The following is a 7,182-nucleotide window of genomic DNA, read 5'->3' on the forward strand; positions in this document are numbered from 1 at the left end:
TGTTCTGAGAAATGCCAAGAAACTGAAGATCTCGTACAATGCTGTGTACTGCTCCCTTCAAAGAACAGTACAAACTGGCTCTAACCAGAATAGAAAGAGTGGGAGACTCCGGTGCACAACTGAGCAAGAGGACAAGTACATTAGAGTGTCTAGTTTGAGAAACAGACGCTTCACAAGTCCTCAACAGAGTTCCTCTGTCCAGTGTCTGTGTTCTGTTTCCCATCTTAAACTTTTCTTCTATTGGCCAGTCTGAGATATGTCTTTTTCTTTGCAACTCTGCCTAGAAGGCCAGCATCCTGGAGTCGCCTTTTCACTGTTGACGTTAAGACTGGTGTTTTGCATGTACTATTTAATGAAGATGCCATATTTGTGAAAATATTAGATGTCATTTTTGCCTCCTAAATAAGATAATTGTTTCATAGTAAAACGTAGGCCGACTCAGTGGCCACGCCCAAGTGAACAGACATTGGTTGAGAACTATGAAATACGCCCTTCTCTCCCCCAGTACAAAAACCTGTTGACGGAAGTCGAATTCAGTTCCCAACGACGTGAGGTCTGGTATCCATACGTTTATAAGGGTGAATTTCAACGTGGAGGTGATGATCACCTGGCTGGAATGGTGAATATCAACTAGACCAGACAATACAGCACGAGCTTGCAACTTGGTATGAACTTTGAACGATTATTCACTAAAGAAGTGATACATCCTAGACATCGAGTTATCAGCTGCAGCTGTAAATGTACGTGGCCTAGGAAGGAACAGAATCTCTGAAGAACAACATGGTACTTTTACGTATCTGCTCTACAACACCATGACCAGAAAGTTTCTTCAAAGGACAATGGCGATCTCTGCTGTGTAAACCGGTCTTCCATCTTCGACCCATCTATCGAAGTGCAGCTCAGAGTAAATATATATATCTTGCATTTTTCTTGTACAAATGTGCGGTTATTGGAATGCATAAGATTCTGTATTTACGGTTGCATAGCTTCTCAAGGTCCAATAGACCCAATCCCTATGTCTCTTAGTCTTCACGCTCTTTCATTCAAACCCAACCCCCTTCCTTTGCGTAACCAGCGGTCATACCGGGTTAGCCCACTAGGGGCTTTTCATGACATGATTAGTAATCGATGTGTGATCTATCCTCTGTGTGTGTGTGTGTGTGTGTGTGTGTGTGTGTGTGTGTGTGTGTGTGTGTGTGTGTGTGTGTGTGTGTGTGTGTGTGTGTGTGTGTGTGTGTGTGTGTGTGTGTGTGTGTGTGTGTGTGTGTGTGTATATATATTTAAAGAATTACATATATATATATATATATATATATATATATATATATATATATATATATGTGTATGTGTATGTGTATGTGTGTGTGTGTGTGTAATTCTGTGTAGGTATTTAGTAAATAGTGGCAGGGTAGCCTAGTGGTTAGAGCGTTGGACTAGTAACTGGAAGGTTCAAATCCCCGGCCTGACAAGGTACAAATCTGTCGTTCTGCCCCTGAACAGGCAGTTAACCCACTGTTCCTAGGCCGGCATTGAAAGTAAGAATTGGTTCTTAACTGACTTGCCTAGTTAAACAAAGGTTAATAAAATTAAGCCAATTTGTGTATTGCTGATTGAACTTATTAGCTAGGGTTCATGCAGAAACCAAGTACTTACGACAATCATAATGAGACCGATCTATTCATATAAAAGATCTTTAAGAGAGTGGATTCGGGAGATAACCGCTCTATATAAATGAATGCTTCTGTGGTGCCCCAGGTTATTAATGGTTTAATTGTTGCATGGTTTAATTCAATCACGTAATCAATTAAACGTTCAATTTGATAAAATAGCATGTCATATAATTTAATCACAGTTCGAGACAGGACACAGGAGTGATGGTTGCTGATAATGGGCCTCTGTACGCTCATGTAGACATTCCATTAAAAAATCAGCTACAATAGTCATTTACAACATTAATAACAATGTCTACCTACACTGTATTTCTGATCAATTCAATGTTATTTTAATGGACAAAAAAAATTGCTTTTCTTTCCAAAACAAGGACATTTCTAAGTGACCCCAAACTTTGAATGGTAGTGTACTTCTACTGGTATACTGTCAAACCATGGTGTTTTTCCCAGACTGAAAATATTTTATTTCCTCAAAGTTTCTCTTCTGTAAGTTCGCCTTCACACAGGTCTTTCTGTAATTCTGTTAATTTTACAGTGTTATTATTCTTATTATTAGGAAATAAATCCTTACAGTTAACATCATTCAGTGGAAGTGGAGGAGACTGAAAAGAAAACATATGCCTGATATATTTTGCCTCCTCTTTCAAAATATAATTTGGTGAATCATTTGTAACGAGTTTCTGTAAAGTCTTTTTGGTATCATTTCTATGTTGAAGATTTAAAAAAAACGTGTATTTTTCAGTTTTCCATCCAATTACCTTTAGTTTCCTGTAAACAATAGATACTATATTCTTTCACTTTTAGCCATGTAAAAATATATCTTATTTTTTTATGATCTTGTGAGCCATTACAATTATAACTGGCTATACTTATTTCCCCACTTAGCATAATGATACCCAAGTTTCAATTATACTTACCACAACCAATGTTTGTAAACTTACCATTAAAAAGCACCATGATGATTAAGTGTCCATATAGCTGTACCATAATATTTGCACTGTTAAGCATACTGTAGCTGCAACTTTGTAAACCTCCAATTGTCCTAATATTCCACCCACAAAAACTGCCCCCCATATCTAGGTCTGTTGTCACTAAGACCATCAGACCATCTCCCCGACTCATGACGCACCTTTGCGTCCTAAGGAAAAACCTTGGCCGCCAATTGGCATAGGCCATGGGCCAGAGGGAAATATGGGCAGTCCCATGATAACATAAATATCTGTGAGGGTGCTTTTTAAGAGAACTAACCAAACAACATGGAAAACAGTCAGAAAAAAATCAATAGTAACAATAGATAATATTAATAGAAAAAATAACAGGACAATATTATTAATGCATGCTCATATTTAGAAAGTCCTAGCAAGTCTATAAGCATGTCAGCCCAGCCTGCTCAGTAAATTGGATTGAATTGTTCTAAATCTTTTGATAAAATGAAGAGAAAACAACCTAATATATGTCCATTACATGCAAGACCTATTTCATATAGTTCTCATTATATCCTGTTGTATTCCAACAAAAAAAGGAAGGAAAAAGGAACATAGATTCGAACGACCTCTAATGACTGCAAGTAAAAATGTCTTAGGCATCACACTGCCCAAAAAGGAATACCTAAGATTAACTTACAATCGACTTTGACACCGCCGTGGCACGATAGCCAAGAATTACATGCAGTACTGACAATCCAGAGCGAGCAAGCCTATAAAACCAACCCTCTCTCCACCCACACACATTTAGATTTTTATTCCAGGGTCGTTGCTCTATCACCTCAGCTGTTTTACACCTAGGCCTATATCTATATCATTAGGATCAAGAAAATAAAAGGTAGCATGAATAGCTTATATAGAAATATATAATATACCTCTCTCGCTTAGAGAAGTGCTTCCATAAGCCAGTTATTCTGTTAGTTCTACCGTTAACTTTAATCTGTTTATCCCAGTGTTAACCAGCCCGCCACACACTAAAAGAGACGTGGACATGTTAGATGAAACAACCAGAGTTGAGAATATTGAGACCATAAAGCTTAACAGATAAGCACATTTTTATTTCAGGAGAGGGGAATTGCATTAAAACGAATTATTCATTACCAATGATTTACCATCTGTAAAGATGGGGTGGTGCTAATCTTAAATTATATTCCGATTTTAAACTGTAAGAGGCAATTTCAGTCCCCAGTGGGACTATAGATTGGAGATGGATAATATAAATAGCTATTGCTTAGTTCTAAAAAGTTTAGCCCACAATAATTGATTGATTCAACGGTTATGTGAATGGAAAATAATGGCAAATAATGATAACTCTGGGTTCGCGCCCAGGCTCTGTCGCAGCCGGCTGTGACCAGGAGGTCCGTGGGGCAACGCACAATTGGCCTAGCCTCGTCCGGCCCAGGCGCACAGTGTTTCCTCCGACACATTGGTGTGGCTGGCTTCCGGGTTGGATGCGCGCTGTGTTAAGAAGCAGTGCGGCTTGGTTGGGTTGTGTTTCGGAGGATGCATGGCTTTCGGCCTTCGTTTCTCCCGAGCCCATACGGGAGTTGTAGCGATGAGACAAGATAGTAATTATTAACAATTGAATACCCCGAAATTGGGGAGAAAAGTTTTATTTTTATTTTTTTAAAGAGACCAAAACAGTCCAACAAATAACCAAACACAAGCATCCACACACAGAACAGAAAATAAAAGCAGAAAAGGAAATAGGAATCGGTGGCAGACCGGTGACGACGACCGCCGAGCGCCACTCGAACAGGAAGAGGAGCCACCTTCAGTGGATGTCGTGACAGATTGTCTATTCATTTTAAGTGTAAAGTTTATAGGATTATTTCAAGATGCAACCATTATAAACGGAAAATAATTTACTCATAGCTAATTAATATAATATTAATATTGCAACATGCAGCAATCCTGTACATTTTGGCAGGCCAGTATCATCTATGACGGGCCAGTGAGTAAAATCTTCAACAGCATCTCATGGTGACCCGCTGCGCTGTTTTCCCCAACTCTTAAACTAACCCTTCAAATAATTTCAAATAATGCTGTCAAATACACCAAGGTATATGTGTCAGATAAACAGTGTTGCCAATTTAGCATAGGGCAACTGCCCCCACAGTGGTCTAAGGCTTGGTCTCAGTGCTTGAGGCGTCACTACAGACACCCTGGTTCGAATCCAGGATGTATCACAACCGGCTGTGATTGGGAGTCCCATAAGGCAATTGGCTCTGTTTCGTCCTGGTCAGGCCGTCATTTTAAATAAGAATTTGTTCTTATCCGACTTGGCTATTTAAATAAAAAATTGTTTAAAAAAGCACAAGGGGGAGCGCTGTGTGGCAGGAGAGAGGGACGAAAACGGTATGTGGAGACTGCAGCTTTGCCACAAAACAGAAAATTGTTGCTGTGACATCGTCTCGGCAACGGCAGAGTGTCACCTATCCACTTCTATCGACAAATCAAGCAGCCAATAGTGATTTTCACAGAAAAATTGTCGTCAACACTGCAAATAAGCTCTAGGCCTAAACATATAGTAGGCAACAAATGTGAGCTGGTAGACAAACTGGAAGGGTGGAAATAATACTTCCTCGCTTGGATGTGGTCGCATCCATGGGAGATGCAAATTCTATCTGGTCATTTCACTCAGAACTTTCTATGTTGAGGGCAGCTAAACCAAGATTTGGTCCAAGAGTAGCATCCTGATTCCTGCATGAAAGTGTTTGCCCCTCCCGGGTGGCGTAGTGGTTAAGGGCGCTGTACTGCAGCGCCAGCTGTGCCATCAGACTCTGGGTTCGTGCCCAAGCTCTGTCGTAACCGGCCACGACCGGGAGGTCCGTGGGGCGACACGGGTTAGGGAGGGCTTGGCCGGTAGGGATGTCCTTGTCTCATCGCTCACCAGCGACTCCCGTGGTGGGATGGGCGCAGTGCGCGCTAACCAAGGTTGCCAGGTACACAGTGTTTCCTCCGGCACATTGGTGCGGCTGGCTTCCTGGTTGGATGTGCGCTGTGTTAAGAAGCAGTGCGGCTTGTTGGGTTGTGTATCGGAGAACGCATGACTTTCAACCTTAGTCTCTCCCGAGCCCGTACGGGAGTTGTAGCGATGAGACAAGATAGTAGCTACTACAACAATGGGATACCATGAAATTGGGGAGAAAAAAGGGGTAAAAATTCAACAAAAAAACACACAAAAAAGTGTTTGCCCTGCCACAGTTGTTCCCTGTGTGCTCCGAGTAGCCTAGATGGACAGTGGACTTGGAAGCCCCACATAGAGGTCAGTCTGAGACCCCCTCCTCCCCGCACCCCTCCTATGCAAGCGCATGCACAAAATGTTTTAATAGGTTTTATAGTAAAGATGTAATTCAACTTAAATGTATAATCTTTTCATTTGCCGTGAACACAATCAGTCATGATATTTTCATCTGTTTGTCAAACAAATCACTTAAAGAATGTTACCTTTGCACGTTCATCCAAAATAATTCCAGCCTCCGAACAGTGCACTGTGCCCCTGCAAACTTCCCTTCAATTAGCATTAGGCTGAAAACTCTCACACCAGAGAAAGCATCCGAGCGAGCAAAACAGCACCCCTTTGTCTTATTTGTAGTCCATGTATATGCACAATCGAGAGCATCCTGTCGGGCTGTATCACAGCCTGGTACGGCAACTGCACCTCCCTCAACCACAAGGCTCTCCAGAAGGTGATGTGGTCTGCACAACGCATCACCGGGGGCAAACTACCTAACCTCCATGACACCTACAGCACCTGGTGTCACAGGAAGGCCAAAAAGATCAAAGACATCAACCACCCGAGCCACTGCCTGTTCACACAGCTGCCATCCAGAAGGCGAGGTCAGTACAGGTGCATCAAAGCTGGGACCTAGAGACTGAAAAACAACTCAAGGCCATCAGACTGCTAAACAGGAATCACTAACTCAGAGAGGCTGCTGCCTACATTGAGACCCAATCTCCGGCCACTTTAATAAATGGATCACTAGTCACTTTATACAATGCACTCTAAATAATGCCACTTTAATAATGTTTACATATCTTACATTACTCATATCACATGTAAAAACTGTATTTTATACCATCTATTGCACCTTGCCTATGCCGCTCGGCCATCGCTCATCCATATACTTACATGTACATATTCTCATTCACCCCTTTAGATTTGGATGTATTAGGTAGTTGTTGGGGAATTGTTAGATTACTGGTTAGATATTACTGCACTGTCGGAACTAGAAGCACAAGCATTTCGTTACATTCTAACCATGTGTATGTGACAAATGTCACGTTCTTTCAAAATCGAACCCAGAAACAGACCCGGACAAGGAGAGTAGGAAGAAGGTGAGTATTTATTTACAAGTGAATGTGAATGGGTAGATATATCCAGGTGGCGTAGCGGGCAGCGGTGGTGAGTTGATGGGAGTAAATAGGTGGATCCAATGGGGTAGCGGAATCCTCCGACGACCAGGCGGGAATGGGGTAAATGATCCGGGTGAGTAACTGAAGACAAAACAAACGGAGGTAAGTTT

Source organism: Oncorhynchus gorbuscha, linkage group LG06 (assembly GCF_021184085.1).
Source record: "Oncorhynchus gorbuscha isolate QuinsamMale2020 ecotype Even-year linkage group LG06, OgorEven_v1.0, whole genome shotgun sequence".
Taxonomy (NCBI): domain Eukaryota; kingdom Metazoa; phylum Chordata; class Actinopteri; order Salmoniformes; family Salmonidae; genus Oncorhynchus; species Oncorhynchus gorbuscha.